The sequence below is a fragment of the Cebus imitator genome, unplaced genomic scaffold (genome assembly GCF_001604975.1).
Source record: "Cebus imitator isolate Cc_AM_T3 unplaced genomic scaffold, Cebus_imitator-1.0 Scaffold32, whole genome shotgun sequence".
Classification (NCBI taxonomy): Eukaryota; Metazoa; Chordata; class Mammalia; order Primates; family Cebidae; genus Cebus; species Cebus imitator.
In genome coordinates this window covers 3,843,032-3,869,750 of record NW_016107347.1, presented here as the reverse complement: position 1 = coordinate 3,869,750, position 26,719 = coordinate 3,843,032, and the positions used below count along the sequence as shown (strand labels likewise).

Here is a 26,719-nt window from a genome sequence, read left to right as displayed (position 1 = left end):
CTGTCGCCAGGCTGGAGTGCAGTGGCCAATCTCGGCTCACTGCAACCTCTGCCTCCCAAGTTCAAGCGATTCTTCTGCCTCAGCCTCCCGAGTAGCTGGAACCACAGGCGCGCATCACCACACGCAGTTAATTTTTGTGTTTTTAGTAGAGACGAGGTTTCACCATGTTGGCCAGGATGGTCTCTATCTCCTGACCTCGTGATCCGCCCACCTCTGTCTCCCAAAGTGCTGGAATTATAGGCGTGAACCACCAAGTCCAGAGATTCCTTTGAATTTTCTACCTGCAAAATCATGTCATTGTAGAGAAAGATAATTTTACTTCTTTCTCAGTCTTTACGACTTTTATCTTTTTATGATCTTTTTATGCCTAATGGCAAGACCTCAAGTACAATGCTGAATAGCAGCATGAGAGTGAACATCTGTACTTTGTTTCTGACCTGAGAGAGAAAGCATTCCATATCTTATTAATTATGATGTTAGGTATAGGTTTTTATAGATGCATTTTATCAAATTCAGGAAATTCTATTACTTGTTTGTTTAGAGGTTTTATCGTGGAATCGTGTTGAAATTTTCAAAATATTTTCTGAGATATGCGGTACTTATTCAGAAAAAGGCATCTAATTTCCCTAGAGTTTTTTTCTTTAGAAGTATATTGCTTAATTTCCAAATATTTAAATATTTTCTAGATATCTTTCTGTTATTGTTTTATAATTCAATTCTAATGTGGCCAGAAAACATAATCTGTATGATTTTTATGTTACCCAGAGTTTTCTTGGTGTTACCATGGGAATGAAGATCTGCTAGAATCTTTTACCTGCTAACCAGAAACAGCTCATCTACTCCCTTTACCTCAACTAACTTAGCCTCTTCAAGGCAGGAATGATATCTTACTAGTTTCTGTATGGCAGTGCTTGCCACATAACAGAAATTCAATAAATGTAAGAATGTATTCACGCTGAAAATTGAACAAAAGGAAGCTTATGACTAAAACGTGGACTTGCCCTCAAGTATCCCATGGTGTAAGATGAAAGCAGTATGTAAACCGGTGGTTCCCTATTATTTGTAGAAGAATTCTAGAAAGGCAGAAGAAGGGTAGGCCGGGTGCGGCGGCTCATGCCTGTAATCCCAGCACTTTGGGAGGCCAAGGCGGATTACAAGGTCAGGAGTTTGAGGCCAGTCTGGCCAACATACTGAAACCCTGTCTCTACTAAAAATACAAAAAATTAGCCAGGTGTGGTGGTGCACACCTGTAATCCCAGCCTCTCGGGAAGCTGAGGCAGGAGAATCGCGTGAACCCCTGTAGGCAGAGGTTGCAGCGAGCAGAAATCACAACATTACACTCCAGCCTGGGCAACAGTGCGAGATTCCATCTCAAAGAAAAAAAAAAGAAGAAGGGTGTGAAATCTAAAAATGGAATCTGAACAATGTGATTGAAGTGTATCTCAATTTGTAGTGATACAGTAACTATCCTTTTCATTGCACTTTACAATTCATAATGTACAAGCCTTTCCTTGAGGAAGGGAAGGCATAGTATAGAATGACCCATGGGATTTTTAGGAACCTCACTACTGAGTTCATAAATTTAATTAACTTAAACAAAAGAAGGGAAATGGGTACATAACCAAGAGCAAATATAAAAGAATCTATTAAAAAATGACTGCTCGGTGGCTCAAGCTTGTAATCCCAGCACTTTGGGAGTCCGAGGAGGATGGATCACGAGGTCAAGAGATCGAGAACATCCTGGTCAACATGGTGAAACCCCGTCTCTACTAAAAATACAAAAAAAATTAGCTGGGCATTGTGACGTGTGCCTGTAATCCCAGCTACTCAGGAGGCTGAGGCAGGAGAATTGTCTGAACCCAGGAGGCGGAGGTTGCGGTGAGCTGAGATTGCGCCATTGCACTCCAGCCCAGGTAACAAGAGTGAAACTCCGTTCCAAAAAAAAAAAAAAAAAAAAAATGACTGCTATCAGGAAAGGTGACGTGAAGGATGACGATAACGGTGCTGATGATAATCACGTTTATTGAGTATTTACCATTTTGTAGGCATGGTGCTGAGCAGCTTTTGCTCCCAACAATCCTACATTATTATGCCTACCTTATGGGGAAGGAAACTGAGACTTAGAGAGGTTAGTTATTTGTCCAAGATTATGCAGTTAAAAAGTAAAGAAGTCAGGATTTAAACCCAAATATATGGATGTTGAAATTTGTGAAAAAAATTGAGGAGTGTTCCTTATTCACTGGGGCTTGTCATAGATGGGGGCCTGGGTCCCGGCAGGTAGGAGATGGGTTATGCACTCATATTTTGTCTGTTTTTCCAGAAGTAGAGTCAGCAAGGGATTTTTCAATGTAAACAATATACTGTCAAATGCCAGTATGTGTATGTTTGGGGGCAGGTCAGGAAGCAGCCAGTCTTCAAAGGGCAAACTGAAAATTAAAGTTTGAGACCGAGCTAACATAAACTGAGAGGGGTTGGACAAGGGACTGGTGAGAAGGGGAGAATCAAAGTGGACATGACCAAGGCGGAAATAGAAGGTAAAAACAAACCACCAGTATTCTGCCCTGAGCGTGTGTCAGTCACTGTGCGTGGCACCTGTAGAGCCATTATATCATGTGATACGATCACTCATGAGATAGTTACTCTTGTCCCCCTCTTAGAGATTAGCTCAAGTGGCATTAGGTAAACTTAGAATTCCAAGATCTTAAACACTTTATCTCTCCAATGATGGCTGGATGGTATGGACCAGGACCCGAAGGTGGGACATGGGAGTAGGGGACAGTCAGGAAAGGAACCTACTGACTGGGACCGATTCCCCTTGTTTAACCACTGCCATTGCAGGCTGGCTTATATTGATCCATCTAAACATTTGCTGATACTGCTCCCAGGACTTCTAAAGGGAACCTGTACTTTAAGGCAAAACGTAAAGGGGCTTTAAGTTATCTTGGGCACAAGACACGTATATGCCCATTGCTTGAGATCGGTATTGTAATTGGCACAGTATTAACAGATGGCAGAAAACAGATTCTTTCAGTATTTATGTCCCTTCCATAGTTCCTATCAAGAAAAGCAACGTCAAGTTAGAAAAGGTTCCCACAGATATTAGTGACAGAATATGGAAGCCCAAGCGAGAAGGCTCTAAATGAATGCTTGGGGCCCAGGAGCCTGGCCAGACAAGTTATATTCCAGGAGACTTGCTGTCTGTCTTGAAGCACTGAGACTTTGAGGAAAGGCACTGGAAGCCCAGCCATGGGAAAACGTGGAAGTTTTTGACCTTTTAAATAAAGGGCAGGCAGTTTGGATGATCCTTTTCTGGTGAGCTGGATGCTGTTCCCAGGTGAGAGGCAAGGAGTCAGTGAACAGTCATAGACCTGCCATGTTTCTTTCTGAGAGAGTTGCTAGCCTGGTTTTCCAGGTATTGTGTGGATGAAGTGCATTTGGATTGCAGCATACATTTGACAGATAAAGTCTCTATCTTTGAAAATGAGATACACCCATGGACAGACAAGGGCTGATGGCAACGAAGGCAGGTAGATGAGTAACTGATGGGATTCAGAGTACTAATGAATGAGTTGATGTCGATCTAGAGAAAAGATCTTTCACACCACAGGTTTCTGGCCTTTGCCTTGCCTTGCTAAGCATTTTTATTAATGTCTTGGATGAAGACGTTGATGGCCCAGTGATAAAATTTGTGGGTGACACAAAGCTGGAAGGGATAGCTAATACATTGGACAGCAGAAATTGCAACGCAAAAAAGATTTGACAGGCTGAAACAATGGACCAGATCTAACAAGATTATGTTTAATGGGGATAAATGTAAAGTCTTAACATTTGGTTAAAATAAACAAGCAAATAAGATGGAATAAGCAGCAGATGGGAAAGATGTGGTTTGATAGGAACCTGTGTGAAAATAATAGAGATGTTTCAGCTGATTATAAGCCCAAAATGAATCACTAGTGCACTGTAAGTCCAGGCTGTAATAGAAATGTGGAGTACACTAGAAGGAAGGCAGCAATCCTTTCATGCTCCAAAAAACGGATCATATGTAGAGCGAGTTCTGTATGGCAAATATCATTGTATGGATTCTCTCGGTTATTTTCACTTGTAGCCTTTGAGTAGGATACCGGAGCTAAGAGAGATTAAGTTACCTGTCCGAAGTCACACGACTAGAGCCAGGATATGGACACAGGTGTTCCGACTACATGCAGGTGTTCTGCCCTGGAGGGTAGAGCCATTGCCAATGAGATGAAGAGAAAAAGAGGTATATTTGGGTTCCAACGAGCCTGAACTTCCTAATGAGAGCACTCTGACAATAGGCTGGTGTCTCACAAAGAGTGAGGCCCTGCCATGGGAATGGCCTCAAGTACAGGCAGGTTGATCAAGTGTCAGCGACAAGCAGTGGACAAGGTAACTGCTGAGCTCTCTTCCTACTAAGGGTTGTTGAGCTTCTAGACAGATCCTAACATCCGGAGTGCAGAGTCCTGGCATTTTTAAGTACAAGGGAAATTCCCAGGAGGTTTTCCATTTATCGCATTTCCACAATGAGCTTTAGTAACCTGCTCTCTTCATAGAGTTTTTATTTGGTTTTTAACATTTTTTCCTTAGGGAGTTTTGAGTTATGTGCTATCCTTTACTCATATAATGAAAGCCCCTAGAAAGCTGCCTCAGACCCACTGTGGAAGGATTAAAGGAACAAATAAGGAAAGAAACAAGCACATATAATGTTTTCTACTTTATTGCAGTATCTGTGTCCTCTTACTGTCAACAGATATCACATTTTGATACTGTCAGGATTCATATATATGTGTGTGTGTGTGTGTGTGTGTGTGTGTGTGTGTGTGTGTGTGTACATATATATATATATATATATATATGTAATAGTCTTTCACTCCATCCTCCTTATCCCAAAGCTGGCCTTTCTAACTTATTTTTTCTATTCTGCAGTGGTCTAGTGAAAGAGAGACCTATAACATTAACAGTTAGAGTTTTAAGGAGAAGATGAGTAAATAGGTTAAAAGCAAGGAGCCGAGAACATACTCAGTCAGGAGTCACTTTATGTGATCCATAATACATGGACTTTGGTTCATCCACTTTGATGGCTGAGACACCTCCATCTTCTGTCTTCCAAAATTCTAGGTATTTTACTCTTTGTTTTGGATAATTAGGTTTGTGGACTTGCGGCCTCATAAATAAGATATTTTTAAAGTATAGCTTCCCACATTAAGGAAAGAAACAGCGACCCGGCAATGAGGCTGACATTCCGTTATGCACCTAGCCAACGAATCCATCTGAACAGCTCCTGTCACTCACCCAGTGGTGGAGAAAGCCGGCACTGCCCAGTGTAATGAGGCAATGTCAGGCATTGTAAGTAAATGTGCCTGGGCCTGCACTTAACAGTCTCATGCTGCAGTCGCATTTTCAAGGAAGCCTACACCATCTTAATCATGCCTGCCAGGGAAGAAATTCTCTTCTCTGTGTTTTCTTTTCCCCAAGACGTATTTCCCCTGTATCATTTAAACATATTAAATTACTCTTAGTACGCAGAGTGGGCATCATGTTAGCATAAGATCTAATCAGAGCGAGTCTGCTGGTCTCCAAAGGCTTTATTCTTTTTGTCTCTTTCCTCTGTTTTCTTGTTAGACTAAAGAGCCTTTCTTGACATCCTCATTTGTTCTGCTGTGTAATAGCATGGGATCTTTCAGAGCTGTCGACATCTGCTCCACTCTAGAGAGCTGCAGAACCATGCCAGCAGAGCAATAATAATTATGCCCGAATGGACTGAAAAGGATGCAAGAAATAAGACAAGGAAAAGTACACCCAGCGCGATCATGTGCTAACCTGTAAGTGGGTGTGTGCATGAGTGTGCATGTGCTGAAGCCATACGCTTATGTGTGCATCGAGGACACAAATCACTTTCCCGAGAGCAGAGGACTAGAATTCAATCAGGCTCAGAGTTCTCCAAAGTCCCCAGTCCTTGTTCCTTCACGCAGACAGCCATGTTCAATGTGGGTGCTGCTTTCTGCATGTCCAATAGCAGTTTGCAGGACGTTAGGGAGAAGGAATTTTCTCCACCTTTCCCTTATTCTTATATCTAGCGTGGTAACAAAGGCTGCAGATGTGTCTTCCTCCCTAGATGCTACTCTCTGGGGATAAATTAGGCTCCTTGGAAAGACGCTGTAAGTCTTCCTGATTGTCAAGATAGCAGTTATCAAATAACTGGTATGCTGGCCTTAGCTAATATTAAAAATGACAGCTGGCATCTTTTGGGTGCTTCGTATTTGCCAGGCATTGTGTAGGCCTTCATGTGCACTATCATTCATCCTTAAAGAACTTTATGAATGAGCACAGCAGCTTGCCCCTGTAATTCTAACCTGGGAAGGCTGTGGGGGGAGGATTGAACCCAGGAATTTGACACCAGCCTGGGCAAAATAGGGAGACCCTATCTCTATAAAAAAAATTAAAAAGTGGTTGGATGGGCTGGACATGGAGGCTTATGCCTATAGTCCCATCACTTTGGGAGGCCACAGCAGGTGGATCATCTGAGGTTAGGTGTTCAAGACCAGCGTAGCCAACATAGTGAAACCCTGTCTCTGCTAAAAATATAAAAAATTAGCTGGGCATGGTGGTGCATGCCTGTAATCCCAGCTACTCGGGAGGCTGAGGCAGGAGAATTGTTTGAACCCAGGAGGTGGAGGTATCAGTGAGCCAAGATCACACCATAGCACTCCAGCCTGGGCTACAAGAGCAAAACTCCATCTCAAAAAAATTAGTCAGATGTGGTGGCAGATGCCTGTGGTCCCAGTTACTCAGGTGGCTGAGGTGGGAGGATTGCTTAAGCATGGGAGGTTGAAGCTGCATTTACTCATGTTCATGCCACTGTGCTCCAGCCGGGATGACAGAGCAAGACCCTGTCTCAACAACAGAAAAAGAACTTTACAAGGTAGGAGTTACCATGATCTTCATCTGCAGATGAAAAAATTAGGACTAGGCCATATTCCCAGAGGCCCTGCTGGTACATTAAGTGAGCCTGGTGTTTCAAGGCTGTGCGTACACGTGAACAAAAGAACTGGCCGTGTCATTCATTTGTGATTCTTCAGCAAAGCAGCCAGGCTGCTTGGTGACATACTTAGCCAGTTCCAAGAAATAACTGTCAGTTCAACAAAGAACCGAACTTTAAAAAATAAAATAAAATCCCCAAAGCAAAGAACTCAGTATTTTTTCATTAACGGATTATTTTGCAGATTCCAGGCATCCTACCAAAGTCTTGAAGTCATCGGGCTCAGGGTGAGTCCTGCCCCTGCTCTGAGTCTCAGGGCCCTGCTTTGAGAAGCCAATGTATCAAGGGTGGACTCTCAGCAAAGGTGGGAGGCAGATGAGACTTATCAGCAGGGAACACACCCCTCCTCCTGTGCCATCCCCCTCCCCCAGCCTCAATTCCACTCTTGCCCCACTCCAGAACTTATTCATGTGCTCTCCCGACATCCTTTACCTCTTCAGAGCTTTCTCCTCCAGGGGCCCAGATGACTCACTTACACTAAAGCGACTTATCTTTAAAAAATTCATTTTAATCGGAAAAAAAAATACCTTATTTGGGCCAAAGGAATGGATCTCAAGTGGCGGCATTTTAAGGCGTTCTCAAGGTAGTAAGATGGCTCCAGGTTGAAGAGAAAGTCTCCATAGCACTTTTATAATCATCCTCCATGAAAGGAGAAGAAAGTCTTTTTCTATCAATTTATATAGCTGGATCATGCTTGGAATGCAGTCGAAAGAGAAAGATACAGAACTTTACTGGAGGGTCAGACTGCTCCAGAACTTGGGAGTGGCGAGGTTTTCTCTGAGGAAGCACTTTCACTCTTTCCTTTCTAAAATTTCACTGAGTGCTACTCTACATGTGACAATGTTAACTTTGCAAAGAGAGAAAAATACTTACCTAAACAATTAAAAGCTTGGGCAGAAGAAAAAAAAAAAAAGCGGGGATGACTCTTGGGAGGGAGAATAAAACCTAGAGCTAAAGAGAAAAAAAAAAAAAAGCATGTGACACAATGTCTGTCAGCAGCTGTGCTGCTGAAAGTCACCCAACAGGAAGAGCAGGCAGCCAGTGAGATGGAAACTGCAGTGCAATAAAGCATCAGTGAGGGGCAGGACTGACGAGGGCTGTGGATAAAACTGGAGCACACCTGGGACCAAGGAATAGCATAGTCCCTCCCTGTGTGACCAGAACATCAGCATAGATATTGTCAGGCCCAACTTGGTCCAAAATTAGCATCAGTCACCCAGTAATAGTAATGGTTACACTATCCTTACAGATGGTAGCTCATATGACGATAAGGTGTTGACTAGTGAAATGCACTCAGCCAGCCAAGACTTGGGCTGCAGCTCACCACATAATCTTTGTGGCTCTTGGTTTTTCATTCCAATAAAATTTTTTTGACCTCTGTAGAAAGCTGCAACCTACACAAAAGCTCTTATGACCATTTAGGAATTTGTAAGGTCTTTGTAAAATTCTACATTGCCTTCCTAAGTTTCCATGTTCCTCAACTGCGATCTCCCATTGATCTTCCCAGATGAACTGGAACAGTGTATCCAGGGCACTCCTACCTTGGTCCCACCCTGAAGGATGAAGGTCTCTGGAATCTGTAATGGGTGAGTGGCCTTGTAGTCCTTACTGGGAGATACATAGACGTGCATAGAGAGACGGCTCCTGAGAGCATCCCTTGCAGCTAAAGGCCACTGTGTGGCTCAAGTCCATCCACATAAGCAAATCTGCATGTTGTAGTTCTATAAAGACTGCTGCTCTTGGTCTAATTAATAGTTTGTTTGTTTGCATAATTTTCCACAGGAAGGACTATTAGCACATCAAAACAATGTTAAAAGTATCCTCCATAACGATAGAGTAAATACAAACCTAGTTTATCACGTTGTCAGTTTTAACAAACACCACTCAGATGTGCTAACCTTTTCCCAGCAGGTGCTCTTCTGGTCAATAGCCAGCAACAGGCCCAGTCTGTGAACTAGTTGATGGTACAAAAACCAAGAGTTTCTATAACGACATATCTTTTTAAAGTTCCAAAATACCTGAAAAATGCTGGAGGCATGTGTTTTACTTTCCTTCCTCCCTCCTCCTATTTAAAAGGTTTTGTAGAAAACCTGAGGGACTGATAGCACTTTTCTTCACATCTCAAGGGAGCAGTTTGAAAAATGTTTTTAGAACACTAATTTTCATCACACTCCAGGGAAAGAAAGAAAGGTGGGTCATTTACACAAAGTTAAAGATGTCTGTAAACCCCATTTCTGTCCTCCCTCTGAAAGAAAAGAGAGGGGGAATACCAAATCTCCTTGAAACTTTAAGAGCCCTCTGAGGTTTAACTCAAGAAAGAAAATGCTTCTGAAGGCAGAGAGCAGAGAATGAGAGCACGACCAAGCATGTCAGCTATCCAAAACACCCCAAGATACAGGTTAAACCCAATAACGATGACACTATCATGTACACCTCGGGAGGGGATTGGCAAAGGCTCCTTCTGTATAAAAGTTTACTCAGTAAAATCACTCAGGCCTTTCAGTGGGAACTTTGGCAGCTAAGGCCTGTGGAATGTTTTCAGTGACTAAAATTTAGCTCCGTTCGCTTAAATTATGTATTTAGTCACCTACATACTACTTTCAGGCTCATTTTCTTAGGTGGAAGATACTGAACATAATTTTGACTTCTTTTTTATGGTTATCAGTTGGCATGAGACTTGTCTTATTACCTGGAGGCTGGAAAAAGTAAGTTCAGAAATTAACAAAATATCACTGAGGCAACTAGAATGGCTTCTTAGGTAAAGGGATACCTAGCATCTCTTTCTATTACTCCTTAGGAGGAGTCTGATTACGTCTGCCATTTTCCTCCCCCAGGAAGCCCATGTGCCTCAGGAGAATCTGTCCCGACCCCTTCTTCCCACTTAGATTGTATTCCAGGGGAGGGCCTGATTTGGTCAACTCAATGCTTTGCAGTGGTTGGTTCAAAAATGATCATGTAAATAAAATTTAAAAAAAAGGACAAAAATTATCATGTGATATGTGATACTTTGGGCCAATGAGGCAAAAGGAAATGTTTTCTAGGAACCTTTGGGGAAAATTTGCTTGTTCATCAGGGACTGCCAGGGGAAGGGTCTCTGAACATTGCTGTCCATGGATGTGAGGCCAAGTACTACAGCTGCCTGGCTGAGCACGAAGCTGTGAGTTGGGAGAGCGACGAGCTAAGAGAACTGCAGGGAAATGGGGTCATAGCACATGACTCCATCAACCTTAAAGCCTGAAATGCCTCCGGACTTCAGCTGTGTGAGCCATCTATTATCCTATTTTACAAGCCAGTTTGAATTTTCTGTTGCATACACATAAAGAAATGGTAACTAATACAAGTTGTCAATAATAAAGGACTTCTACATAGTACTAATAATGAACATTTTTAAAATTGCCTCTATGAAGAAAGAATGTAATTTGACAAATGGGTAAAAAGACGAGCAACTGCATTGTAATCGAAGTAAGAGGATTTCCTCTACAGTGTGAATGACTAAGTATGAAACCATTTAGCACTAGGCCCAAGACACTGTCATCACTCAGGGTAGTTTAAATAAGACCAAGAAAAATGATCCAAAGTATTAGAGACAGAGATATACCATGGTCATACTTAACCTTAGCATGGGACCTTTTGAAGAGAATAAGTAGAAATAATGCAGTGTACAGTTTAAAACATTCCTCAAGATACCCTGGTCAAGAGACAAGAGACTGTTCTAGAGGTTCTAACAATAATAATACAGTTTCAAATGGCTGGAGGATGGCCAGCCTAATTTGTATACACCAAAACCAGTTTTGTACATAAATTAAAAAAGGAAAGCTTCAAGAAATTGGGAAAGTGTTCCTTCCCCATCTGAAATACTTCCCCAAATGCCTAATGATTAAAATTATGTTGACTCTGGAATAAAGACATTCCTTTAACAGGAGATAAATGACCCCAGATGCAAATTTCCATGGGAGCACTACTATGGTAATAAAAACTTGGCCATGCTAAAGCGGACATTTGTTTACTTTCTATCTGAGTATCTCCAGACTATGAGCTTTGTGAGCAGAGATGCTTTTGTCTTTTTCACTGCTTTATCCCTTGCAAATGACAAAGTGCCAAAATGGTGCCTAGTCTTTTGTATGTGAAAAATAAACATTTGTGAATGAATGAATGAATGAATGGCGGACATCCGAGTCTTTACCAAGAACAAACTTTTATAGGACGGAAGAACATCTCCAGAAGGCACTCTGGTACAAATAGATAAAAGGAAAAGTGGACCCTAAAGAGGTGAAAGGGGCAAGAAAATGAACAAAGGATAGGAAAGATTTTTTTTTTCTTCATTTAGTCTAAGACAGGCCCTGATAGAGTTCCCACACTAGATCTGGTGTCAAGGAGTTGGAAGACTCTGATGTCCTCAGGTTAGAGAATCACAGTATTTGAGCTACATAGCAGAACCAGATTGCATCTTCACTCTCCACTGGTCCACCTGTCTCTTGTTCTCCAAATAGCAATTCCCTTCCCAGACTCCAGAGGTGAATTCCCTTCTGCTTCTACTTATTCCAATTCTGGATTTATTAAACCATTACTCAGATTTTAAAACACACAACACACATAGAAAAGTTTCTAAAATAGATGAGGCAAACTGGATTTTTTCATATTCTCAGTCTTTTCTTGATAGCCCAGAGATCCTGATTCCCTGGATTTTGGTAGTGGGAAGGTAGATGTGTGTTGAGAATGGAAGGGAGTTAAGAATAGGCTTCTAGAATTCAGACACCCTCTTAGGCTTTAAAATGTTGGGGTGGGGGGGAAGAGAGAGACAATCACTGCTTAGTCTGTTCAGGCAGCTGTGACAAGACACCATGACTGGTGACTTACAAACAATAGAAATGTATTTCTCACATTTCTGGAGTCTGGGAAGTCCAAGATCAAGGTGCTAGCAGATTTGGTGTCTGGTAAGGGATGGCTTCCTTGTTAATAAATGGTGCCTTCTCGCTGTGTCCTCACATAGTGGAAGAAGTGAGGGAGCTTTGGGGGTAGCTCGCATAAGGACACTGATCGTTCATGTGGGCCTGCCTTCATGACCTAATCACCTCCAAGGGCCCCCGTTCCTAACAGCATCAGCTATGGGGGTGAGGATTTCAACATATAAATTTTAGGAGGATACAAACATTCAGATGATAGGCTAGAGCACTGACCTAGGCAATGGCATCTACAGAAAAGAGAAAAATAATTTACTTTTGACTTGGGGTGTCTTGGATTTAAATCCCAGTCCCACCTCTAAATCATTTGTGACCCTTAGCCCTGCGAGCCTTGATTTTTGCACTTGTAAAAATGGGCAGAATATTAAATACCATTAGAGTTTTAATGAAAACTAAATGCTACCTCTGAAGTTAAATGAAGTTATAAGAATTAAATAAATAGGGCTGTTTTAAAGAGTAAATGTGCTCAGTAATTGGTGTTCTGTAAATGTTAGCCTCATTATGAAATATATAGAGCAGGATGTCAATTTACGGAAAGAATGTACATTTTTTTGGTCATAAATACCAATGAATTTTTCTTACAATGCCATTGGATCCATACAGACTCTATGGATTATATTTCAGCTTTTTGCCTTATCTCAGCTTTTTGCCTTTTCCTAAAGCTAATAGGAAATAGGGAAATGACATATACAGGCAATTTACAAAAGAAGAAACAAGAATATTTGGTAACACAGCAAGAGTTGTTTTTTTTTTTTTTTTTTTTTTTTTTTTTTTTTTTTTTTTTTTACATCTTCTTGGTCATCAAACACAATGTGAACAATCAGATACCATTTTCTTTCTCATACTGGCAAAGGTTAAGAAGAATGAAAATGCCCACTAACTGTTGGTAAGGAGGGAAGGGGAAAGGCACACACATGACATTAGATAGTTGGAGTTCAAATTGGGACAGCTGTTTTGGAGACCAATTTAAAAGTAGGCCCCCTCTCAAGAAACAAAATAAAACTTTTAAAATGTTTAACCTGTATTTAAGGCTAAAAGTATGCCTACTCTATGATTTAGTAATTCCTCTCCCAGTTTATACTTTTTTTTTTTGAGATGGAGTCTTGCTTTTGAGAGGGAGGCTGGAGTGCAGTGGCATGATCTCGGCTCACTGCAATCTCCGCCTCCCGGGTTCAAGCAATTCTCCTGCCTCAGCCTCCGGAGTAGCTGGGATTACAGGCGTGCACCGCCACGCCCAGCTAACTTTTTTGTATTTTTAGTAGGTACGGGGTTTCACCATATTGGCTCAGATGGTCTTGATCTTCTGACCTCATGATCCGCCCACCTCGGCCTCCCAAAGTGCTGGGGTTACAGGCATGAGCCACCGCCCCGGCCTATACTTTTTTAAAGTATAAATATGTCAGGCCGGGTGCGGTGCCTCACACCTGTAATCCTACCACTTTGGGAGGCCGAGGCTGGCGGATCTCCTGAAGTCGGGAGTTCGAAACCAGCCTGACCAACATGAAGAAACCTCGTCTCCACTAAAAATACAAAATGAGCCAGGGGTGGTGGTGGGTACCTGTAATATTAGCTACTCGGGAAGCCGAGGCAGGAGAATCGCTTGAACCTGGGAGGCAGAGGTTGCGGTGAGTCGAGATCGCGTCACTGCACTCCAGCCTAGGCAACAAGAGTGAAACTCCGTCTCAAAAAAAAAAATACATAAATAAAGTATAAATATGTCTTCCAAAAGACATGCATAAGAATACACATAACGATATTTATAATAGCCCAAATGTCTATCAGAAAAAAATGAATCAATAAATTGTAGTATTTTTTTAATAGAATACTATGCGGCAATAAAAAGAATGAACTGCTATACACACAGCATGGATGAATCTCGCAGACATCATGTTGAGTGAAAGAAGCCATAAACCAACGAATACACACTCTATGATTCTATTTATATGAAGTTGAAGAACAGGGAATAGATACTGACTGGGAAGAGGCAAGAAGAGCATTCTGGAGCACTGCAAATGTTTAATCCAGTGATCTGGGTGGTGGTTATATAGTCGTACATATACACATGTAGAATTTAACTCGCAGTGCACTTAAGATTTATACACTGTGCTGCACATACGCTATGCCTCAGTTAAGAAAACATGCAGTTTGACTTAGCGATTATATTTTCATCTTAAAGAAGAAAGAGGAGCTGGGCGCTGTGGCTCACGCACATTGGGAGGCCGAGGCGGGCGGATCACGAGGTCGGGAGATGGAGACCAGCCTGGCTAACATGGTGAAACCCCGTCTCTACTAAAAATACAAAATATTAGTCGGCTGTGGGGGTGGCGAGCGTCTGTACTCCCAGCTACCCTGGAGGCCGAGGCAGGAGAATTGCTTGAACACGGGAGGCGCAGGTTGCCGTGAGCCGACCTCGCGTCACTACACTCCAGCCTGGGCAACGCAGCAAGACTCCTTCTCAAAAGAAAGAAAAGAAAAGAAAAAGTCAGAGGAATACAAAAAAGATTTACATACAAGAGTGATCACCATAGCCTTATTTATAGTAGCAAAAATCTGGAAATAAAATCCAGTAATAAGAAAGTAGTTAAATAAATTATGATACATCGGATAGATAGTAGAATGCTGTAATCATTAAAATAGAAAAAGAGTCAAAAACATGGAAAGTTTTTCATAATATAATGTTCAAAAAAAGTAGGTTAGCCAAACAGTATTTAAGATTTCATACTATATTTGCTTAAAATATGCAATATAGTGTGTGTGTGTATATATATATATGTATATATATATATGTATATACGATTTTGTTTCTATACGTGTATGTATTTATATATATATATATATCTCCACAGCAAATGCTGTGCAGTACACAATGCACATGCTTATCACATGTATGGGATTGTAGATAATTTCCCCTTTCTTTCTCATGTTTTAAGCAGTTTTTTATATTGGACAAATCCTAATTTGTAATCTGCAAAAATCTGAAATAAAATATAAAAGGGAAAAATGCCAGGTGTGGTAGTGCATGCCTACAGTCCCAGCTACTAAGGAGGCTGAGGCAGGAGGATCACTTGAGCCCAGGAGTTTGAGACCAGCCTGAGTAGTGTAGCAAGGCCTCATTTCAAAAAATACAAAATGAAAATAAATAAATTAAAAGGGGCCGGGCGCGGTGGCTCAAGCCTGTAATCCCAGCACTGTGGGAGGCCGAGGCGGGTGGATCACGAGGTCAAGAGATCGAGACCATCCTGGTCAACATGGTGAAACCCCGTCACTACTAAAAATACAAAAAATTAGCTGGGCATGGTGGTGCGTGCCTGTAATCCCAGCGACTCAGGAGGCTGAGGCAGGAGAATTGCCTGAACCCAGGAGGCGGAGGTTGCGGTGAGCCGAGATCGCGCCATTGCACTCCAGCCTGGGTAACAAAAGCGAAACTCCGTCTCAAAAATAAATAAATAAATAAATAAAAATAAATTAAAAGGGGGAGAAGGCCAGGTGCAGTGACCCACGTCTGTAATCTCAGCACTTTGGCAGTTCAAGGTGGGCAGATCACATGAGGTCAGAGTTTGAGACCAGCCTGGGCAACATGGTGAAACCCCATCTCTACTAAAAATACAAAAATTAGCCAGATGTAGTGGTGCACACCTATGATCTCAGCTACTCTGAAAGCTGAGGCAGGAGAATCACCTGAACCCAGGAGGCAAATGTTGTAGTGAGCTGAGTTCACACCACTGCACTCCAACCTGGGTGACAGAGTGAAATCCTGTCTCAAAAAAAAAAAAAAAAAAGGTTGGGGAGGGGATGGAGAAAGAACAAGAGGGGCCAAGTCAACTCTATATAAGTAACTTGTTCTGTACATTTATACATTGCATTCTAGGTATGCCCTTGATGAAGGTAGTTTACCTCTCTAAGACTCAGGTCCTGTCTGTAAAATGGGAATAATTATCACACCTATCTTATGGTATTATTATCCAGATTAAATTAAATATTCTATACATAGTGCTTAGCACAGTGTCTGACCTATCATAAACACTTCATAAATATTAGCCATTACATGACTCTGGGACACTGGCTAAGAATCCTAGGTTACCAGAATTGATTTAGCTGCTCTTGCCTTCTTTTCACCTTCGGTATCTACTGGCGTTATCACTTCTTCCTTTAAGGAGTATTAGAACACTGTTGGGGATGGGCTGACTAACATACCAGGTATTGACGCATCCAGTCCCCTGAAAGCCCTCATCTGATTAAGGACATTCATTCTGAGAACCAGATCTCAGAATTCTCTTCTGGATGCATCAAAGTCCAATTGATTCTCAGAGCCAAGTTTGTGCTTATTCCTCAGAAAAGCCTTGGGGCCCAGGTTCCATACCATTCTGTACAATGATTTACTTTCCCTGCGGAATTATCTTCCTACAACTCACTATGGAGGTTTATCGCACAGTGGGTTTTAGTTTCATTTTTTCCATTGCTTTCCTTGTTTTCTGTTTCTATTTTCATTCGTTTCTAAAATTTTCATTTCCAGAGCTGCTTCTGGGCTCTCTTCTCCCTGTGCCAACCCACCCCCACCTCCTCCCCTTTCTCCCTCCTTCCTTTCCTTTCTCGCTCTTCCTCTTCGTCTCTCTTGAGACAGGTCTAGTGGCCTGGTTGCCATCTGCTGCCTTTTTTTTTTTTATGAGGTTGAGATCAGATGGCATCTAATCGATCGTCATGGTCTCCATGGTTACCAGGGTGACAGAGTACTTGGGAGAGACACATTCTCGAGCCTGGGGCTGTCAGATCATTCCTGAGAGGGGAAAGGAAATAAAACCTCTTCCATCATATTTACACCTTTACATCTTTCTCAAATACAGCAAAACACAGACCCTGTTTATGTTTTACATAGTGCCCTAGTGGCTTGAGGCCAGGGAATGCAGAGTGGCTTTTTTCTATTTAAAAAAATGCACAAGGACAGAAGTAAAGGATTTTCTAGCCTCAAAACCACCCCTTCCCTTCCCTGCTCCGTACGGACCATTGCTTTTATCAATATTTTTTTTCCCCCTTTAAATGTTTGGGAATTAATTCAGTTAATTCTAATGAGTTGTTATTCTTCTCATAAATCATGGTAGTTCTAAAACTGACAATGGACAACTATTTGCTTAAGGGAAAGAAATAACCCTCATAAAATTACCAACACTTTAACTTTTTATTAGAATCAGTGTTACTGTTAATGTTAGCTGTACTTTGGCCAAGCATTATTTGTAATATAGTAAGCCATCTTTCCCACAAAGACCAGCTTCTTATGATAAAAAGTAAACAAAATGGCCCTTATTGTTAATGCAATAAGTGCCTGGGCACGAGTGTGGTCTGTAATGCTTTAATGCCTAGGGGCTGGCCAATCTGGCAGAAATATACCCAGGCCTTATTCTAATAGAATATGATGGCATTGACAGCCCAAATCTGGTTGAGAGACATGAGAAAGATCTTGGTAACAAGGATATATAGCTAATGGAAAAAGGGCTAGATTTTTGAGGTAACTCAGAGACAAGAAAACAACCAATCACCATACCATTAAGTAATGTTCAAATGGCATAAGGGATACGGTCCTTGGCTTATTAAAACACCTTTAATGTTAGGCACAGATGACTTGGGCTATAAGCTGCTTTACTTCCTTTTCCGGTGATATGTTATGCTTCATAACACTTACTAGAAATTCTCCTCTTTTTCTTTGTCATTGTCAGAGAAAACCAAACTTCAAATTATAGCACAGGTACAAAGCCTATCTATAAGTGATTTTTTTTCATATAAGAAAAAACGTAATGCTAAACCATGAGCAATGCTTGCTTCCTTCCTTCTTTTGTCTCTGACTTCCCTTCAGACCTCCTGCATCTTTTTCTGTACAGTTCCTAGTAAGATTCAGATATATTCATTTGCAGTGCCTTTGGCTGTTGAGCAAATAGCACACTGATATTTGAAATAGAAATGATGCCATCAATTGGAGGAGAGACTTTAATATAAAGGGAAAATAATGTATCATGAACAAAAATGCTCTTATTCATTTTGCACCTTTGCATCTCAGCTCATGCCTGCCTCTCCTCTCCTCTCTGCGATTCCTCATATTCTCTCTCTTTACTGGTGATCTCAATCATTGAATGGCCAGGGGAACTGCTTTTATTTAAATCTCGCCTCCCAGCAAAGCTTTCTCCAGATTCCCCATCACAGACTTCTGAACTCCTAGTGTTTTTTTTCGGTCTGTGCCTGTCATTCAGTACTTAGCGGTGCTGCCTTTCACTCCGGCTTAAGTATTTGTCATGTTTATCTCTTGCCTCTTATTTACGTTGTAAGCTCCAGAAGGGAGAGACCATTTCCTCTGCTTCTGGGCTTCTCCCTTACTTTGTACCTGCTCAGCCTTTACTAAATATTTGGTAAAGACAATAGCAGCCTGTTGTGCCTACAAGGCAGGTGATAGCTGCTTTTTCTTTTAAGACCAGGAACCAAATTTGATACTTAGCATTTCTTTAGCTGCAGGGATTTTACTGTGTCAGCCAAGAGGCTTTCTTTACCTCCTTGTCTTCAATATCCTGTGCACAGAGAAGGTGGGTTCTACCTTGGAAGGAAATGAGTCGTTTCCACCCATCAGGACAACTGCCACAGCATGGTGTCAACTCACTCTTGCCTTGCGTAAATTGAGTTTGTCACTGCTCAGCCACACAGCTGAGTGAAATGTTGTGTGATGCGGGCTGTCTCCTGGGAGAGAGAAACTGGCATAAACCACATCCTAATGGGATCCAGAAACAAAGAAGCGTGAATGAAGTGTTAATTGCATTCATAAAGACATTAACAAAGGAATTAAAATGGCAGAAGCTTCCGTCCCCCACTCAAGATTTACAGAAAAATATGTTATCCAAAGAACGTTTCAACAATAATCATCAAAGTGTATTGCTTGCCCATTGTGGAAATAACTCTTGATAGATATTAACTTTTCAAAGAACATGTTGTGTCCACTATTTGTGTCCACATCCAGTGCTTTGCTTGCTTTTGTATGATTTAAGTTTCCAAAAAATCCAGAGGCATTTTCAATGTTGCTTCATTAACCATAAGGACGTCTGTTAACAGTTTGAACCTAATCAATCCTACAGTTCTTATTAGAGCAAAATGTTCATTATTTGGGAAATTTTTTTGCTTTTTGAAATAGAATTACAAGACTGAGGGTTTACTTCACAGTCCCTCTTGAATATTCCTGAAATGATGTGCAATGTGGCCAACCCGGGGCTCCCTCCCCAGCCCTGTGGCAGGGCCCCCAGCTGCTGACAGCAGGGCTAAGCTGGCAAAAGGTCAGAGGCTGTATTTCACTGAAGATGGATCACACAGATGAATATTGCGCTTGCTTAATGAAGTCAAGGCCACGGATTTGGGGCCTTTTATGGTTCTTCTTGTTTCACTCAATTTCGCCTTCATAGACCACGCCACTAATCCTGGCCAATCATTCTGTAGATACGTGCAACTGGTGACTAAGGGACTAGATAAAAGCAAATGACTCTAAAAAACAGTGACCAGAAATCAGAAATCTGTGCCTATAACAAACACAGAATTAAAAAAAAAAAGCATTCAGAGTGTCTCATATGATACTTGCAGAAACCATGCGATACGTAGAGCTGACGTTCCTACCCTCATGTTGCAGATAAGAAAGTTAAAGATAAAGAAGCAAAGATATTAAGTAAAGTCTCAGGATTAAAATTCAGGTATTTTTGGTCATCTGACTGCTCTTTCTACTTATTGTTGTCATCTACTTTTTGTCATTTAGTACTCACTGTTGCCGTCTAACCTTCCCAGGATCTCAGTTGATTCTCACAAGAATCCTATGAAGTAAGACAGACTCTATAAACAAGTGGGTCGATTTTTCCAGGAGCTATAGCAATGAAACTAGAGTAGCAGGTGCTCTGAAGCCCATCCTTAGAATTTGGCTGAACCCCTCGGTTATCGAAAACGCTGTATTTTTCAGTCTTGTCTAAATCAATCATATTCATGGATGTGGTATCAACTCAGTGGTGTAGGTTTAAAAGTGACAAAATTCTAGTCAGTTGTATGAATCTGGGCTGATCAATACCAACTGGTGAGTGGAAGGGGGCTCAGAAGTGCACATTCAGCATCTCGGGAAAGCTCACTGCACAGTTATTAGAATCAGCCCAATTGAGACTCTGTTGCTTCTAATTCTGGAGCAAATGCTGGGAACATTTCCTCCCAGACATGAACTATACATTACGTTCCAAGACATCTCGAAACCTGAAATAAAAATGTCTAGGTTATATGCTGTTTTGTATTAGTCGTGCTTAGCCTCATACATGTTAACATACTTTCAAGAGGTGATTATTTTTTATTAGAATACATCATTTATAGTACTTGATGTCAGAAATTTCAAATAATGGCAACTTTACCTCTAGTGTAGACATGCCACCAAGTTGTTCAGAAGTCTAATTCAAACAGCATTTTGAATTAATTATCTAAAGAAGTTAATATTATTTGCATTTACTTATGTTTTTATAATTTTGTGTCCTAATTAGAAGGTCCTATTATGTGCTCCTAAGATGGAAGACTAGTAGTTTTAATCTTACCTATCTATGAATAGGTGTGGGATGCAAGATGTATAATAAATGGAAAAAAAAATCAAAGTAAGCAGTTGGCCAGTTACATATTCAATCTAGACAACTGAGGTTAAAGCCTTACTTTTTCATCAATAGCCTAAGGGCTGAAAATTCATTCATTATATTTTCGTCAAAATAAAGAGAATTAGTTTATGCTCCTAAGTCAGAGTTGTGTCCTTATCATAGGGTGATTATTTTCTATTTCCATTTGTAAAATCAAAATGGAGGCTGGGTGCAGAGGCTCAGGCCTGTAATCCTAGCACTTTGGGAGGTGGGCAGGTTACCTGAGGTCAGGAGTTCGAGATCAGCCTGGCCAACATGGTGAAAGCCCATCTCTACTAAAAATACAAAAATTAGCTGGGCATGGTGGCGTGCACCTATAATCCCAGCTGCTCGGGAGGCTGAGGCAGTCAAATTGCTTGAATCGGGGAGGCAGAGGTTGCAGTGAACAGAGATCTCACCACTGCACTCCAGCCTGGGTGACAGAGCAAGATTCTTGATCTTTTTATGAAAAAATAAAAAATAAAAAAAAATCAAGATGGATGAGGTTATTTTCTAGGGCTCCACTGTCCATTATGGTAGCTACTAGACATATGTGGCTATTTAAATTAAAATTATGTAATCAAAATTAAGTGAAATTAAAAATCCAGTTCCACATTTTAAATCCTCAATAGCCATGGGGTTAGTGGCTATTGTATTGGACCATGCAAATTTTAGAATATTTTTGTCACTGCAGAATGTTCTATTAACAGTGCTGTTCTAGAGCAAACAATCGGAATTCACATATACCACAGAAATACATTCTAGATCTAATCACATAGTTGTTTGTAAAACACCATACACAGTTTAGTGACAGTGACTTGGAACACCAGCCTGCTGGTGCCTGGGCATCAAGGAAGGATGGTCTGCAGACTTCTGAGTGTGGACTGGCCCTGTGTGTCATGGGAAGGCATGGGGAGCCAAGTCTCTGGAGAAAGGGCAGGTGCAGATGAGCCATTTCCATTTTCCACTCCTGCAGGTCCCACAACCTCAAGTCCACACCTGCCGCCAAGACGTGCTTGTACAAAAGCCCAAACCAAAGCACATTTTGGATTAATTTTCTGGCCGTAATTTTGTTGCAAAATCTCTCTTGTGCCTTTGATTACGGACTTTCTTTCATTTTTGCCATGAATTTCAATGACTCTGAACCTAACGGTATTTCCCACCAACCAGAACAATAGCACTGGTATTGACAAAAGAAATAAGGCTTCAGACAGGCAAGAATCATAACAGAGACTGAAAAATAGAGTCCAGAGCTCCCTGCTGATCACTTTAAGTGAATGTCATTGGCTCATTCTCATTGACAGTCAGCAAGTGAACATATCCGCAGACTAAGGTAAGGTGGGAAAAGTGGGACCATTCTTCAGTATTTGTCATATTAGCCACTTTAAACTTGTAAAAACTGAAAAGTAATAAATCACCAATCATCCTCTGTTCTCTGATGTATCTCACTAGGACTGCTATATTAAGAAAGAGACTGTGGCAGTATGTTTTCACAAGATTGCTCAAAGTTATCAGCAGCAAGCACATGAGATATATAACTCTCATTGCTTTTATCACATAATTCTTCAAAGTGGCCTTATTGGGCACACGTTTTATTTTCTTCGTAGACTAAATCCCTTGAAACTGCTAATTATGCATATTTGTATCCCAGAGTATCTTATACAGTGGAAGGTGCTCCGAATTTTGGTTCAACCTTATCAATATTCATTGAACAAATGAATGAATGAATGCATAAAGGAGATCCCTGATAACAAATTTGTCTAGCCTAAATTATGTTAAGTTTTGGCTGATAGGTATAGAAGAGTGGGAGGAGGGGAGAGGTGCAAAATTTGAGAAGAAACATAAATTGTGAGCTCATTAAAAAGATATCATTTCAAAATTTCCTTTGAATCTCTATAGGGACATGTTGAAAGAGGAAATATTTTAAGGGCAATTGTGAATTTCAATTACTGGAGCAGAGGATCAGAGAAGAGCTGCATCCAATCTATTGTCTTTCGAAAGAATTTCTTTGCTGATGTTCTTCCTGGAAGTAGGATATGCAAAAATATCGTATTAATTTATAGCATATAATTTTGTATTAATAGCCAAGTGGCACGATAACGGAATCGACATTGAAAATAGGATGAAAATAGGATGAATTGAACTGAAGCCCATATACTTTTCCACAAACTTGAATTAAAATAGATCCCAAAACTAAAGTGACCTCTTTGTAATAATCCTCATATTTCAAATCATCCCTGATAAGTCAGCATCCAACCCAATCTTCAATATTTCCAAGTAAAGAGAACCACAGGGGTATGTTAAAGGCCGTAAAAGGGAGTTTCAGCAAATATTTCTAACATCTTTTGTGTTTCAACAATGCCGGTCACCAACTTAAGCAAGTTTTTTGATGTAACTTTCTAGGTCATGTATCTTTAAATCACCATGACTCGTATTTGTCTCTGTTCCAACTGTTTTCTGGTGTCTCTCTTGCTGAAACGGTTTCAATTAGATCCTGGAAAGGTTTGATACAGAACTCTTGTGCAGTGCTTGCCAACAAGGGAATTGGTTTTAAACATTGCTGTTTTTCATCCAGAAAAAAATTTCCCCTTCCCCGCCCTTGAGTTAGAAGAGATTATTCTCAGACAGGCGTTTAGCTGATTTTTAATGTCAAAGAAACTTAATTTGCAAACTCGTTAGAAACTCTTTAGTAAAAGCTGCCTAGTAAAACAGATGATTAATATTGGTAAGCTCCTCATTTGCATATTAATTAGTCTCCACACTCAACTAATTAAAACTGCACTGCCTATTTGTGGACTTTCTTCTAGACTAGAGCCTTGTTCCTATGTATAAGCTTGTATTTTAACTAAAATAAAGGTTAGTAATTATGACTGTACTTTTCTTAACATACCGATTTTTCCATCTGTGATACTTAGGACTCCTCAAGGTCCTAGAACCATCCAGAAACCACCTTTGCACAAATTGTAATGGTGAGAAGACTATGACACAGGAAAATTATGACAGCAAAAGAAATCCGTCTCAACCTACTCCATCTTGTTTTCCACCTCCAAGCTCTCCTTGTTCATTCCAGGGCATAGGCCGAGCTGACTATAAAAGGAATTTAGTTTATAGTTTAACTTTGAAACAAAGACAATAGTCCCTTCCCCAAACAAAAAAAACGAACCCCCTTCTTGCCTGGGAACCAGCCCGCCTTTGTAAAATTAACAAATTAGCCACAATATTAGAAATTATGGCTCAGGGGTCATGCAACCAGAAGCCACAAGGTTCTAAACTCCTTGATATGGTTTGTATCTGTGTTCCCACTCAAATCTCCTGTCAAATTGTAATCCCCAATGATGGAGGTGTAGCTTGGTGGAAGGCGATTGGATCATGGGGGTGGATTTCCCATGAATGATTTACCATGATCTCTTTGGTGCTGCTCTTATGATGGTGAGTTCTCTTCTCGTGAGATCTGGCTGTTTAAAAGTGTATGTTACCTCCCCCTACCCCTGTCCCTGACTCTCTCTTGTTTCTGCTTCTGCCATATGAGATGGCTGGTACCCTTTTGCCTTCAGCTATGATTGGGAGCTTTCTGAGGCCTCCCCAAAAGCAGAAGCCACAATGTTTCCTGTACAGCCTGCAGAACCATGAGCCCATTAAACCTCTTTTCTTCATAAATTACCCAGTCTCAGGTACTTTGTTAGAGCAATGAGAGAACAGACAAATACATTCCCCAATTGCTTCTATGAATAACATCAATATTGTAAAACCTAAGATTGGTATTTGAGGTATTTTTCAGACCCTGCATTCTGATGAACCAACTGGCACCACCCAGACTGGTAAACTGGCCCAACAGGTTCTGCAATCTCACCCAGAAACTGAAGACAGCAAGAAGAACCTACTTTGATCCCCTGCTCCTTAGCACACTGCCCACCAAATTACCCTTTAAAAACCCTAGTCTCCAAATTTTGGGGGAGACAGATTTAATTAATACTCTGGTCTTCTGTTTAGCCAGCTCTTCATTTATTAAACTATTTCTCTATTGTAATAACTCTGTCTCAGTTAATTGGCTCTATCTGTGCAACTGCTCAACAGGCGAGAACGACTGTGAGGGCGGTTATAACCTCTAAGCAGTCATTTCGTTGGCCCAAATCACTTTTGTCCCAGTATAGCCCTGTGTTGCTTAATGAATGATGTGGATATGTTTTGAGAAATGTATCGTTAGGTGATTTTGTCACTGTTTGACATCATACAGTGTACTACACACCTAAGCTATATGATTTAGCTCATTCCTCTTGGGCTACAAACCTGTACAGTACATTACAGCACTGAGTACTGTAGGCAATTGTAACACAGTGGTAAGATTGGTGTATCTAAAGTATCTAAATACAGAAAAAGTACAGTAAAAATACAGCATTTATAATCTTATGGGACCATCATCAGAGATGTGGTCTGTTGGTGACTGAAATTTTGCTGTGCAGCACATGACTATATTTGTGAGGTTCTTCAGGTTTGGATGCAAAGAAAACAGCTGGATGATCCAGTGACTGGTAATAATTAAAGTGGAAAAGGTACCAAACTGTATATCAATATTTAGTGTTTTTAAGTCTTGCTCTATAAATAAATGTCTCTTTCCAGTATAATTTTTTATATTTAATCTTAGCTACTTTAAAACTATTTAACTATTTAATCATTATTTTACTATTTAATTTTCAGTAAAGAATTATCAGGGGCGGGAAAGCAGGCTAATTTGTTGTTAAAAATCATGCTTGCAGAAAACCTAGCTGTTTGGATCACAAGACCCCAGCTTTTGTTGAGAATGAATTTCCACTGTAGACAAAACAAAACCAGCTAAATTAAAAAAATAAAAAATACCTATGAAAGGCCAGGTACTGTGGCTCACGCCTGTAATCCCACCACTTTGGGAGGCAAAGGTGGGCGGATCATGAGGTCAGGAGTTCAAGACCAGCCTGGCCAACATGGTAAAATTCTGTCTCTACAAAAAATACAAAAATCAGCTGGGTGTGGTGGTGGGCATCTGTAGTCCCAGCTACTTGGGAGGCTGAGGCAGGAGAATCACTTGAACCTGGGAGGCAGAGGTTGCAGTGAGCTGAGATCACACCACTGCACTCTAATCTGGGCCACAGAGTGAAACTCTGTCTCAAAACAAACAAACAAAAACCTATGAAAAGAAATGAGCTTTAAGTACAGAGTCCCCAAATGAGATTCAGGAGAAATTATATCAGTCCAATAACTGAGTGACATTGACCAAATTGCTGAATTTCTCTTTCATCTATTACAACAGAAAATAAGTATGCACTGAGTATCTGCATCAGACATTTTCCTGTGATGCCCTCTCCCCAAATCGAGTAAGGTGCCACTGTTAGATTCTTCCATAGCCCCCAGTGTTTACCCTTCTAATATCCTGTATCTCATGGTACTAAAGTCGTATATCTTTTTTGTTCATACTCCTTAGTGGATGTTTCTCCACAGCACAGTCTCTGTCTTGTGTATCATTATATCTCCCGGTGCTTAGCATTATCACAGGCATTATATATCCCAGTGCCTGTGATATCTAAATGATTGCCAAATAAATGAATGAGTAAACAAATATATTAATACATGGATAAAAAATAAATAAGGCATGTGTTTTAGTTATTTATGACTGTATAACACAAAGCTCCAAAACTTAGAGACTAAAAACAGTAATTTACTATTTCTTGTGATTCTGTGAGTTACCTGGGAAGCTCTTCTGCTGTTTCACCTGAGCTCATTCATGGTGCTGCATTTAGCTGGGGGATTTCCAGGGGGTTGAGCTCTGATGAGCCAGCTGAGGATCTGGACCTTTCTCTCCGAATCTCCTTCATCTGCAAGTTGGCTCCTTGGACTTCTTAACATGGTGGGAGCAGTGTACCAATGCACAAACACTTACTGAACTCACATCATGCTTGTTGACATCTCTTTGGCCAAGGCAAATCGTTTAGCCAAGCCTAAAATGTGGGAAGAAATTACACATGGGTATGAATACTGTATTTGGGAGACCCTGAGTGTAACGTCTCTATCTTAAGGGATTT

At 40.8% G+C, this 26,719-nt stretch overlaps 2 long non-coding RNA genes across 2 annotated transcripts in view; one reads left to right on the top strand and one right to left on the bottom strand.

Annotated features, from left to right (window-relative positions):
- LOC119470489 overlaps window positions 1-23,744 on the top strand; it is a 25,801-nt gene extending 2,057 nt beyond the window's left edge. Inside the window, exons 2-4 of the long non-coding RNA XR_005199402.1 lie at window positions 5,638-5,837; window positions 8,562-8,640; window positions 23,582-23,744. This is a non-coding gene — a long non-coding RNA (uncharacterized LOC119470489). The remainder of the gene's footprint in view (window positions 1-5,637; window positions 5,838-8,561; window positions 8,641-23,581) is intronic.
- Window positions 23,745-26,373: 2,629 nt separating this feature from the next.
- Window positions 26,374-26,719, bottom strand: part of LOC119470488 — a 7,971-nt gene continuing 7,625 nt past the window's right edge. Inside the window, exon 3 of the long non-coding RNA XR_005199401.1 lies at window positions 26,374-26,635. This is a non-coding gene — a long non-coding RNA (uncharacterized LOC119470488). The remainder of the gene's footprint in view (window positions 26,636-26,719) is intronic.